Source organism: Prionailurus viverrinus, chromosome B2 (genome assembly GCF_022837055.1).
Source record: "Prionailurus viverrinus isolate Anna chromosome B2, UM_Priviv_1.0, whole genome shotgun sequence".
Classification (NCBI taxonomy): Eukaryota; Metazoa; Chordata; class Mammalia; order Carnivora; family Felidae; genus Prionailurus; species Prionailurus viverrinus.
The window spans coordinates 70,054,939-70,068,177 of record NC_062565.1 but is presented as its reverse complement, the minus strand read 5'-3'; the positions used below and the strand labels follow the sequence as shown (position 1 = coordinate 70,068,177).

Genomic DNA, 13,239 nt, shown 5'->3' with positions numbered 1-13,239 from the left:
AGCACACCCTGTTGGATCAGTGCATCCTGGAAGAGGAGATAGTGGAACTAATTTATAAAGCATAAGCAGGAGCTCAAAGTGAAAAGTTAGGGAAATGCAGGAAGAGAATTCCATATACCAAAGGGGTAAGAGCTAAAGCACAGATTTAAGAAGGAAAAGAAAAGCACTGTGTATATAAGGACCCACAAGTGGTTTGATACTCCTTTACAGAAAAATATAAGGCAAGATACTAAAATAAATATGTAGAGGCCAGTGTAGAGTGAGTGTAATTCAAACTTGAATTATGTAAGACCCCTTTGGAAAAATTATATACACATCCACACATATACCTGATATACAAAAATCACTATCTGTAAGCAACTTCTATATGTATACGTACTTATAATTATTCAAGTATACCCATATCTGTATGGAGAGATAAACAGATGGACAGATAGAACTCGATCTCATAGATCCTTGAAAGTATGTCGTAAAACACTAGAATCTTCTGACGTTGGCTGAGAAATACTGCAGTTAAAGCTAACTTAGTAATTTTAGGTCATTCTTTTACAGAGATGTCATCATAAGCACAAATAAGGTTATCATCTGTAAAATGATTATCAGTAAAATATACATGCAAAATTGAGAAATTCTCATTGAACATTCTAAAGCACATGCACATGTCTATGAAGCCAAGTTTGGGAAATATTGCTGCCAGCAAGGAAAGAAGGAATGGGACACTAAATGGTAATGCAGGAAAGTGAAATGGTCTTATTTTTCATTTCACGGATCACTCACTCTGTTGGCTGTATGAAGGGCAGATTTGAGGAGGACACAATGACACTGAAGAACCAGTTAAAAGGCACCTCTATTAGTCCTAATAGCCGATGACTAAAGAAATGAACCAAGCAGTTGCTGTGGAAGAGAAAGGGAGGAACTGACTAGGGAAATAAATATAAAACCTCAAACTAGAACCTAGAAGCCAGCGGTTTGGCTGGATATGCCAATGAAGTGGGAGAAGGAATAAATGCATCCTTTGTTTCTGACCCAGGTGGCTGGGGAGAGGACAGTGTTACTAATTGAAATGGTAAAAATACAAACAAAAAACCTGGCTTAGGAGAAATCATGAGAATTTAGGTTTGGTCTTGTAAACTGTGAAGCAACTGGAGGAAGTCTAGGCAAAGAGAGGAAATTGGCCACATGAGCCTATAGGTGGGGAACAGGTCTAGACTAAAAATACATTTCAGGAATCATCAGTGTGTAGGTGATATCTGCAGTTATGAAAATGGTTATGATCACTTGGACAGAGTATGAGCAGTGACTAGAACACAAGATCAAAGAAGGACACTGAGGAGTATCAATATTTGAGGGCTGAGTAAAGAAAAATAACACAATTACTAAGAAGACAGAGAAGGAACAATTAAAGAGGTACAAAAGGAATAATAAAAATGATTGTGTTATGGGGGTGCCCGGGTGACTTAGTCACTTCAGTGTCCGATTCTTGATTTTATCTCAGGTCATGATCTCAGGGTGCATGAATTTGAGCCCCACATCGGGCTCTGTACTGACAGTGCAGAGTCGTCTTGGGACTCCCTTGCCACTTGCATTCTCTCTCTCTCAAAAATAAATAAATAAACATTAAAAAGTGATTGTATTATGAAAGTCAAGGAAAAAGTTTCAGAAGAAGAATTATATATAGTATAAAAGTCCATAAAACAAAAAGCTGAAAAAAATATGCTGGAATCACTCATTAGAAAATCACCAGTGATTGTATCCACAGAAACTCTGGCCAGTCAGGGTGGTGGACAGAGGCCAGAGTGCAATGGGAGTGACTGGGCAGAAAGTCTGAGAAGAAAAGCCAAGGCTTCTGAGGAGTTGTATCAGTAGAGTATAAAATGGGAGAGTAATTACAGGCAAATGTTGTATGTCAAATTGGGAGAAACTCAAGCAATTAACAGACTAAGAAGAAAAAAAACACAGAAGCAAAATCTGGAGATATGAGAAAAAATTAAAAATTCAGGTGGGGTGCCTGGGTGGCTCACTTGGTTAAGTGTCTGACTTCAGCTCAGGTCAAGATCTCACAGTTCATAAGTTCAAGCCCTGCTTTGGGCTCTGTGCTGACAGGTCACAGCCTGGAGCCTACTCTGGATTCTGTCTCTCTCTCTCTCTCTCTCTCTCTCTCTCTCTCTGCCCCTCCCCTGCTTGCGCTCTCTCTCTCTCTCTCTCTCTCTCTCTCTCTCTCTCTCTCTCAAAAATAAACAAACATTAAAGAAAAAAAAAAAAGCCAGGTGGGGCTTGGCCCTGGGAAAGGCAAAGGGAGACAGAGTCAAAGACCCCAGTGAATGGGTTGTCCTTAGCGATGGAGAAGTTTTATTTATTTTCTTCTGAGGCTGAAGGAAAGAGAATGAGAATGTATAGGGATGAGAAAGAAAAAAAAAAAAAGAGAGAGAGAGAAAGAAACCCCTAGCATACAGGAAGTTAAAAGAGATCTCACCTAATAGTCATCTTTTAAAGTTAAAGACAGGGGGAGACTCATTGAACAGGGCATGGGAAGAATAATGAAAGGAAAATCTACCCTCCCACCTTAGATTTAGAAATCTACCTGATTTGTTGCTCTTTAGTCCTTCAGTACAATTAGAAGGTGATGATGAAGTAAAATCGGAAGATCAGGCTTTAATTTAGACTTCATTCCATTAACAAGTGCCTACTATAACCAAAAATGTGGCCATAACCAAACAGTAAACTACCAGCAAAACTTTTAACTACGTGTGGCTATTTCTATACTAAAACAGGCACGCAGTCTGCTTGTTTTAAGCCAACAGTTTCTTTATCTTATGAGCAAGAATAAATATTTGAAATGACTTCTCACTCTTCACAAAAGTAAAGGGTGGGGATGACAGTAATTATTTAGGTAGATTATATTTTTCTGGAATTCCAAATGGTTCTTTACTAAGAAAATGAACACAAATTTAAATATTTTATGAACCTACTCAATTTTCCATCAAGTAAGCTGAATGAACTTCATGGGTGATGATTTCAGGGAAGACATAAAATGAATTTGCCTAACAACTATACCGGGAAGCAAAACACTGTTTTATTTCTGCTTTTTACTCCGCAGTGGTGCACCTTCTGGCAAGTCACAACGACTCCATCTCATCTCTTTCATGTGCTGATAGGTACATATTTGCAGGGAGTGGTTCTACCCATGCATGTGCTACGGGCATAGAAATGCACAAACTGACCGTCATTCTTCCTGGCTGTTCAGAAAAGGCTGATGAGGGCATATATTGGAGACACCAATGCAGAAAACCACACAGAGAGGAATGTCCTTTCAGTGCCCAAAAGGAATGCACAAACTCCTCAAGAGAGGGCCACAGTGAGATTTTTATGAAATATATAGACTTAACAGTATTAAAGTCACTTTGTCAAAATGAATACAAGAATCTTATATTCACATTTCACTTTACAAAGCAGTTTCATGATAATAATTCGATTGTTGTTTCAAACAACCTTTGAACATGTGTTATTATTATCCCTAATTTAGCAATAAGGAAACGCAGGCTCAACTTGATTAAGAGGTCTAAGAAAAGCCACCGAGGGATAAGCAAAACCAATTACTCAGTTCCAAGTCCAATCACTTCTAACCACACCAAAAGGGTCCCTGTGTCCCCACACCAGCTTCTGTACATACCTCCTTAAAGGAGCCTTATATAACTCATGCTATTCAGATGCTACTCACTTGCTTGGATAACTTTTCTCAAAGTAAATCTCGAAATTGGACTAACAAAGCATCGGACCCAAAGGAGAAAAGAGAAGATGAAGCCCTGCTACTTACTGCAACTTTCTGTAATTCCTGTTTTTTTCAGGAGGGACTAAGGTGAAGCAGAAATCAAATAACGCTTCTCTCTTAATTTGTTATTGGGCCGAAGGGACAGAGGGCTGTAATTTCTCTCCAAGTCATTTGATATGATCCAACCAACACGTGTGTCATTAGATTGAAAGAGATAATAAAGAATGTGCACACACATCCTAATCGAGCAGAGTCCAGCACATATTAAGTGCTCAGAAATACTACCCACTGTTATTAAATTATAATAGGCACCAAGAGTCTAAATTATGCTAAAGTGTGACATCAGATGTCAAAGTACATAAAATAAAATACCAACTAAAACTACAGATTCTGTCTAAAATATCCTGTAGTCCCTCTTCTATCTTGGACCTCAAAGACTTTCAGTTCCATTTTATGGGGCCCTTGTCTCTTCCATCTTCTTTCAGTTATTAAATTCCATCATAACCCCACTTACCATTTAAGAGTGGATCTCCAGCATGCTCAACCAAATAGAGCTGGTGCCCTCCTGCTACACAGCCTACCCCAGAAATGCCCACCCCTGAATCAAATGTATTTTCTGCAGCCTCTCAATTTTTCACATCCACATCGATTCTTGCATCACTTATAAAATTACACCATAGAGGGGCACCTGCATGGCCCAGTCAGTTAAGTGTCTCACTCTTCGTTTCAACTGAGGTCATGATCTCACGGTTCCTGAGTTCAAGCCTCGTATCGGGCTCTGCACTGTTAGTGCTGAACCTGCTTGGGATTCTCTTTGCCTCTCCCCTGCTCCCATTCTCTCTCTGTCAAAATAAATAAAATAAAACTTAAAAAATAGAATAAAATAAAGTAAAATTAGACCCATAGAACCAACTGTATAAAAGGCATCTTTTTCTGTACGACTTGAAAATCCCATGAACTTTCTATTTATACATCTGTACAGACATCTTCATACACTGCACACATAAACATACAATTCTTGAGATTGCATGCTGCTAATCTCAGCCAATAGCAAGACTATTCCTCCAGCCATAAGGCCCAAATGAGGAATCACCCTTGGCAACTCTCTTCCATCCTCCACATACAGTGAAATACCACGTTACGCTGATTCTACCTTCTGTACCTGTATTAGTCAGGACTCTCCAGAGAAATGGAACCAATAGAATTATATACAAAGAGATAGGAAGAAAAGAAATTTCTTATAAAGCATTGGCTCATGCAATTATGGAGGCTGAGAAATCCCAAGATCTGCAGTCAACCAGCTGGAGACCTAGGAGAGCAACGGTATTATAGTTCCAGTGCAACTACAAAGGCCTACAAAGGAGAGATGACAGTGTAAGTTCCAGTCTAAAAGCCAGCAGGCTCCAGCCCCAAGAAGAGTCAATGTTTCAGGTCAAGTTCAAAGGCAAGAAAGACCAATTCCCAGCTCAAAGGCAATCAGGAAGAAGGAATACACTTTCACTCAGCCTTTTTGTTCTCTTCGTGAGTTCAACTGATTGGATGAAGTCCATCCACACTAGGGTAGGTGGTCTGCTTTACTCAGTCTACTCAAATGTTAAGTTCATCCAGAAACACCTGTACAGACCCATCCGGAATAATATCTGACCAAATATCTGGGCACTAGGTGACGCAGTAAAGTTGACACATAAAATTAACAATCATTATACATGTGAACCTGTCCTTCCCTGGTCCTCTCCCTTGCTCTAGCTCACAACATCATCATCTCTTTCACTGATTACTGAAATACCCTTGCCTAAGTGATCTACCTACCTCTGGTTCTGTCCTCTTCTAGGCCATATTCTGAACCTGACAGTCACCCTGCTGAAATACTAGTTTGATCACAGGATTGTCATCCTTAAAACCTTCCAAAGGCTTCCTTTTACCAGATAGAATCCTTCAAGGTTGGAGCACCTGGGTGTGTCAGTCAGTTGAGCATCTGACTCTTGATTTCACCTCAGGTCATGATCCCAGGGTTGTGGGATCAAGCTCCATGAGTCTGCTTGACATTTTCTCTCTCTCTCCTTCTGCCCCTCTCCCCTGCTCTCTTTCTCTCTTTCAAAAAAAAAAAAGAAAGAAAGAAAGAAAGAAAGAAAGAAAGAAAGAAAGAAAGAAAGAAAAAGGATCCTCAGTTTGGCCCACAGAGCCTTTCACTGTGTGGCCCTGCTTACTTTTCCAATCTTGCCTCCATTCTCACTCTTATTTATGTGTAAGTAAAAGTGAGTCCTTACAGTTTACCAGAACACACACCATGCTAAGTCATACAACTATGCATTTGCACAAGTTTTTCCCACTACATGGTGTGTTCTTATGCTATAACCCAGAGATGGACTGATTCTTTAAACCCTGATTCCAGTTCTCTGTGAAACCTTCCCTGCTCTGCCCAGAGCAGATGAAAATCACTCCGCATCTGGGCTATCATGTACCATAAACATACTTCTATCACTGCATTCATCAACTTGTTCTGAGTATATGAGTGACTCCCTGTTGGAAGGGAGAGAGTCCTGAGGGCAGACAGAGTTTACTAATCTAGGAATTTCTGTTGCTTGATGCCTGCCCTCCTACATAGTTGGTGGGTGAATACTTGTTTAATACATATATTAACAAAAAGAGAAATCAAGTAGCATCTCTTCAAATGTACTGAAATGTCATCACAGACATACAGAACTTGTCACTACCGACTAGGATTTCTTAGTATTAACCGTCACACGTACTGATGAATTGAACTTAAAAGTAGTGTTTACGCCACCTGGTGGTCAAATAGAAAATGCTATTTTAAAGTACCACGCAATTCTGAAATGATGGTGTTTCACTTGTTACCATGAGCGCTGGGTGTTTCATGTAAGGGATGAATCACTAAATTCTACTCCTGAAACCAATATTATACTATATGTTAACCAACTTGAATTTAAATAAAAATGTGGAAGATAAAAATGAAAAAAAATGTCTTCCGCCTTTGGAAGGATGTATTTTGGCATACTAAAAAGCATATTTGAGAAATGCTGACCCAAAAAATGCGTGCAGTTTGGTTTGAGCCCACTGTAGCAGTTGGCACCATAATTCCAGTTTTGAATGCACCAAGAGAGACGGCAATGTCAAATGCATGAAATGACAAGCTAATGGAATGATTGGGCTTAACAGAATTGTATCCACTGCATCAGGCTCATGAAACAAAACAGTGTGTTTATGTGTCAGCTTGGTCCAGAACTACTTGACAGTACATTGCCTCCCACGTTCAGTGCTCAGACCCTGAGCTTCCCTGGTTGTCCCCATCCCTCTCTCCCAAGCCAGCCTCTCAGTTTGCCAATTTAAACCTTCCTCATTGTTGTCGTTGGCTTTCTCTTCATGTTCTAAATTCCTGGACATCACCACCTTTCCTAGAGCCTCAAAGGAATCTCTTAGGCAGATGATTCACAAATTTCTATCTCTAATCCTACCTCCTCTCCCAAGCTCAAGTCCCTATGTATCTCAACATGACTTGGTCTCAGCACTTTAAACCACATATGCCCAAAATAAACCACATCCTTCACTTACACTTGGTCCAATTCCCTGATAACACCGCTACCATGGTCTGTCTCCAACGTTTGAAACCTATGGGTCAACTGTGACTTCTTCCTTGAACCCCCCCCCCCATATATATTTCACTGACAAATAATATTGATTCTGCCTGACCCTTCTGTTTCTTAGATTCACTACATCTGTTCCCATTTTAGGGCCTTTGTATTAAATATTCCCTCTGCCTGCGATGCTCTCCCCTCACCGAACCCCAATTTTCTCAAGGCGGATTCCTTGCTATCATTCAAAGGTCTCTTAAAATGTCACTTCTGCAGAGAAGCCTTAGGTGACCACCCAATCTAAAAATGTCACCAGAGCAGTGTCTGTCACATTTCTATTTTAATTCTCCAAATCTCACTTGCCACCGCCTGATCATTTCCTGCCAGTATAATCTGTCTCACCCACAAGAATGTACACAGTATGGCAGTCTTGGACTGCCTGATTTACTGCCATAGCCCACAGCCTGGAGTACGGAGTGAGAGCTCAACAGATATTTACTCAGTCAATAAAAACCGTTTTTTATATCACCTCTTTTTCCCCATGCAAAAATAATTACATGTAAGACGTGGGCCAGGACTGTGATGTTCCTGTCTCCAACTCCTCCCTCTTCCAAACAACGCTAAACACGATGCTCAATTATTGTGTCCAAATAACGTATGCCTCACATCACCTAAATGCACCACTTTCAGAAAGCATACTGCTTGGCACATGCATAGCACACACCCAATAAATGCTACTTTTTCTTCTCTTTTCCTGCTGGAAAATCTCCAAAGGCTCCTTGCTGCCTACAGAACAAAGAATGTTTTCCACTGGCTGTCACACCTCTTCTTAATAGGCTCCAACCTAGTTTTTCATCTTATTTTCCAGAACACCTCTTCATGCTCTGTATGCCATAGTCAAATTAGACCATTTGCCAGCAGATTCCTGTGTCTGTGCTTTACACTGTTCCCTCTTGCCTGAAATTTCCTCATATCCATAGCTTTCTAAATCTTACCCATCCTTCAAAGTCAGCAACACCCTCAAAAAAGACTTTGAAAAGTCCTTTCTCTAAGGCAAATCCTCTCTATTCTATACATTAGTATCTTTCTCTGGACCATAGTTTCATTGGGTATCATTAGTGATGTGGTCTTGCTCCCAATAGACTCTGTGAGCCCATGGACAGGACATAGACCTTATTTCTCCTTACATTCTCCACATTGTTTGTGCTGAACAGCTACAGAATAAAAAGGGACTGAATAAATGAACAATAGACTTTAACAGAAAAGGATTTTTAGGACAAAATTAGAAGCTGATAAGAAAATGCAATTTCTTCTTGAATTCAGTTATTTTGGGGGGCAAAGATAGCAATGTTGGTAAAAAAGCATAGTCCTAATTCATTTTCTAACAAACAGCAAATACCATGGTGAGAGACCATGAACACACATATAAAAGCCCTACAGAATAACATCAAGTCCCTGAAAATACAACCCTCTACCAAATGAACCAATGAATCCACCTGCATAACTTCCATCCATCAGTGTGAGGATGTCATGAATGCCATGCAGAATTGGTAAAGACAATACAATCACTGACATCAGCAATACACCACATTCATTGGCCTCCCAATGCTGTGAATGCCCAATGACACAGCTCTCTACAATCTAGCCCTAATTACCTTTCCTGCTGAGATCACACACATCTCCAATCTCTCCTGACCAAGTCTCTTTCCAAAAGAATTTGCCTGAATCTATTTTCCACCAAGCCCTTGATGCCACTGCCTTGACTTCAGCTCTTCACCATAGAGTTTCAACAGCTCACATCTGTACTGCTGAGATGTTACCTTCAAGCTGGCTCGGTCCCCCAAGCTCACCCTGCTAGACAGCTGAGGCTGGCATTCATTTCCAGTGATGTGCCCACTTCACTCTCTTTATCAAAAATCAGAAGCACTGAGATCTTTTACACAGTACAATTTTTCCCAACCTATATCACCATAAGGGGAACATACTAAAATTAAGTATTCCTAGGCACAATAAATCAGTGTTTCCAGGAGAGGGCTCCAGGAACTTGTAGCTTAAATAAACATCTCAAGGGAGTCTTATAATTGGGTAAGTCTCAAAAACACTGCTCTGCACTACTCCCAAACTTAGGCATTCAGCCTGCTTCATGTGTTTCTTGCTGGGCTACAGTTCTCCTACTTATAAGATCTTACACTGGTGGTTTTCAACCTTCCCTGCACATTAAAGTGACTTTGGGAACATTTCAAAACTCCAATGCCAGACCACATCCCATTCTAAGTACCATGCCAGAATCTCAGGGGTCTATCCCAAATGCCAATATTGTTTTTAAAGCTCCCCAGGTGATTCTAGTGTGAGAATCACTATCTTAGATTAATTTATATTTGTTCTGATTTCTCCAGATAGCAGAGAACTGGGCTGTGGCCCATCCTTCATGCCATTGCCATTTCCATCTTCAAGTCTCCCAGAAATATCCACTTCCAATTCTTTATGTGCTCATGTTTAATTCACATTTAATCTTTCAGAGTTCAGCTGGAATCCCACTCCCTTTTCAGGGTCATCTTTGCCACTGCATCTCCTATTTTGCAAAAGTAGAGCCTTCTATTTTCTAGCTGTCTCCTTCTCACCTTATCTAAGCCAGCATCACATCCCTTCTGGACCACAGCCTTGGACTCCTACCCGGAAGTCTGCTTCCCCTCCCACTTACATTCTCCACACAGCAACTGCAGCAAAAAGTTCAGAGCTCCTGTTTCATGCTCACCAAAGGATTCCCACTGTGCCTAAAGGCCTACCCACTGGAGCAAGCCCTGCGTCGTCGTCAGCACCCCCGCCCTCTCTCTGGTCTCATCTCACTCACTGTGCTCTCTTTCTGCTCACTAAACGTGCAAGCTAGTTCCTGCCTCAGGGGCCACTCAGATGATGCTGCTCCTTCAGGAGTCAGCTCAAACACCTCCTTCTCCATCAGGTCTCTCGGATCACCCAGTCTGTTAGTAGCCCTGCCCCATCCCCAGGCGCTCCATCACTCCAACCTGCTGTATATTTTTTTTTCCACAGCTTTTAACACTCTCCAAACTTTTCCTGCTTATCAGTTTACTTGTTATTGTCTGCCTACTCCACAGGAGTATCGATTCTGTTTCTTCATTCTTTTTCACCACAACCTCCAGAAATCACAGCTTCTGAGGAAATGAATCAACTAACGAATGAGTGACCATGAATAAATATAACCCAAAACGAAACTGTATACATCATATGTGGTTCTTTATATGTGTCCATCTCAGAAGATCTTGCCTCTCCAACCAGACAATAAACTCACAATAGGTAGCAAATAAACTTCTTTTTTTCCAATCTTGAAAGTCAAGCACAGTACTGAGCAAATATCATACATTTAAGCACTTACTTGTTGATTATTTTGGGCTATTTTAGAAGATCTTCAATATTGGATTGAAAGAAAAAGATAAGTGTTTTTTTTTAATGTTTATCTTTGACAGAGAGAGACACACAGCACATGAGCAGAGGAGGGGCAGAGAGGGAGACACAGAATCCGAAACAGGCTCCAGGCTCCAAGCTGCCAGCACAGAGCCCAACACGGGGTTCAAACTCACAGACAGCGAGATCATGACCTGAGCCAAAGTCGGATGCTCAACCGACTGAGCCACCCAGGCACCCTGATAACTGGTTTTTTTAAACTGTCTTTCAGTGTCCTACAGTCTTTTGACCCACAGGCATCCACACCTAAATGATAATGTGTACTATATCACACCCGAACAAACACAATACGAAGTCTCTCATTCTAATTCACCCTCCAATTTTTTCACGTTTCAATTCCATTCTCTAAATTACACCCATCTTATAAAGTATCATCCAACTTGTAAATCCATGAGTGTAGGCTTTGCCTGTTTGTGGCCACTGAATTGCCTGGTACAGAGTCAAGCCCATTTTTGTCTGACCGATGTACATCTGTGCAGATCAAGCAGAGAGAGATCTCAATCAGGTAACTGCTACAGGGATGGTCCAAGTCTCAGCTGCATCTCTAGAAATAAGGCCTTCCTCTGACTAGAACATTTTTTAGAGCCTTCTTTGTATAGGCCTGTGGTTACAGGCTTTGGTTTCAAGATTTTATTATTATGTACTTATGACATATCAAAGCCAGTCCTTGAAATCTAGGTTTTGTTCAAAAGCTATCAAAAAGTTGGGGCAGCTGGACGGCTCAGTCAATTAAGCCTCCAACTTCGGCTCAGGTCATGATCTTACAGTTTGTGAATTTAAGTCTTGCGTCAGGCTCTGTGCTGACAGCTCAGAGCCTGGAGCCTGCTTCAGATTCTTTGGCTCCCTCTCTCTTTGCCCCTCCCATGCTCATGTTCTCTGTCTCTCTCTCTCTCTCTCTCTCTGTCTCTCAGAAACAAATAAAAACATTTTAAAAAGCTATCAAAAAGTCACTCTGCACTACTAAAACCAATGTTTAAAACCTTACTGACAATCACAAATACTAAGGAAATTGCTTTCTATGAACCAGAGGAAAAGAAAACACAAAATTTAGGTGATCACAGTTATTTTGCTAGTATCACTTAAAATAATATTTTATTTATACCCAATGTGGGGCAATACTACCTTCCAACATCACTTTCTTATTTATTTCAGAATCAGTAACAGTTCAGTCTGTCCCCAGGTAAATGTGAAACATATATCTTCAAATAACTTAGGCTTCCCTAAGTCTTAGGATACACACAACATTTATAAAACCCCCTTTAATCTTCAGTTCTGGTGACTAAAGATAATGTTTCTCCCAAGTGCTGAAAATTATAATAACAAGCCATGGTACAAGCCTGTCATCCTACAAGTGCCTTTCAAAGCCTTGATGTATTTACCTATTATCTCCCCAGGGTGCTAGCAGTTCCCATAAAGTCTGTTAACCCAGGTGAGGGGATCCTGCTCCAAGACCCTCGCTGACCCTTGCAGGGCTCAGAAATCACCACTCCTTTTCATACAAAGATGTCACTCCAAGAGGAATCTGATAATGGATCTTGCAGGTACCAAAAAGAAATTATAAAATGTTGGCTCGTTAAATGCACATTCCCTTTCTCTCCCAAAATGCAAAATCCTTTTTGACCTGATCATCAGCAATTTCTGCTAAGTGAATGTTATAATAGCATTATAAGAAAAGCATTGTAAAAGCTCAGAGGTGAAGATTATTCCATTGTAGAACCACATACATGACCCTTTTCTCTAAAAACTCACAAGACTTGAAAATATTGATAATACCTTTAGACCGACAGACAATCCAGAAATAGAAAAATACTGTAACTGGCCAATTTTGAATCTAGGAATGAGATGCCTTTCATTTCACCACGGAATACAACAATTGATGGATGACAGAATAGCTCATCATATGCTTTAAGTATATGACTAATTACCAGCTTGTTATGAAGACCAAAAATCAGTCACGTGGCACTGTTTGGAGACATACGCATTTCCATAGCAAACATTCTCTTTTAAAAGTATAGTCTGTCAGTAAATCCCCAAATGACAACTTTGTAAGAACATACGGATGTGGCCAAAAGTCATATACTTAATTCCATAGAATCTGTTCTTTAGCAGAAGGAGACAAAGCAAAAATATTCTTAATTCCGAAAAAAGAGGCATAGCCAGAGACAGCTTGGTAGTCAATTATCACACTGCCAATTATGATTAAAATATATTCTTGTGAGTAGTAAAAAGGAGAGCTCAAAGTCAATTTTCTGAAGACACCACATTACTAACCAAGCAAAACTCATTTCCACTGATAGTCCTGAAAGTAAAGTCCATTCTCAGAGGTTCTGGTTTTCATAACTTGTGAGGCCGAGTTACAGAGCAGGACAACACAGCTTTGGTATTATGGTCCATTCGTTC

At 40.4% G+C, this 13,239-nt stretch overlaps 1 protein-coding gene across 1 annotated transcript in view; it reads right to left on the bottom strand.

Annotated features, from left to right (window-relative positions):
* The window catches only part of MEI4 (meiotic double-stranded break formation protein 4), a 211,432-nt gene that overhangs the window by 152,295 nt on the left and 45,898 nt on the right, over positions 1–13,239 (bottom strand). The gene's annotated exons all lie outside the window — the stretch shown is intronic.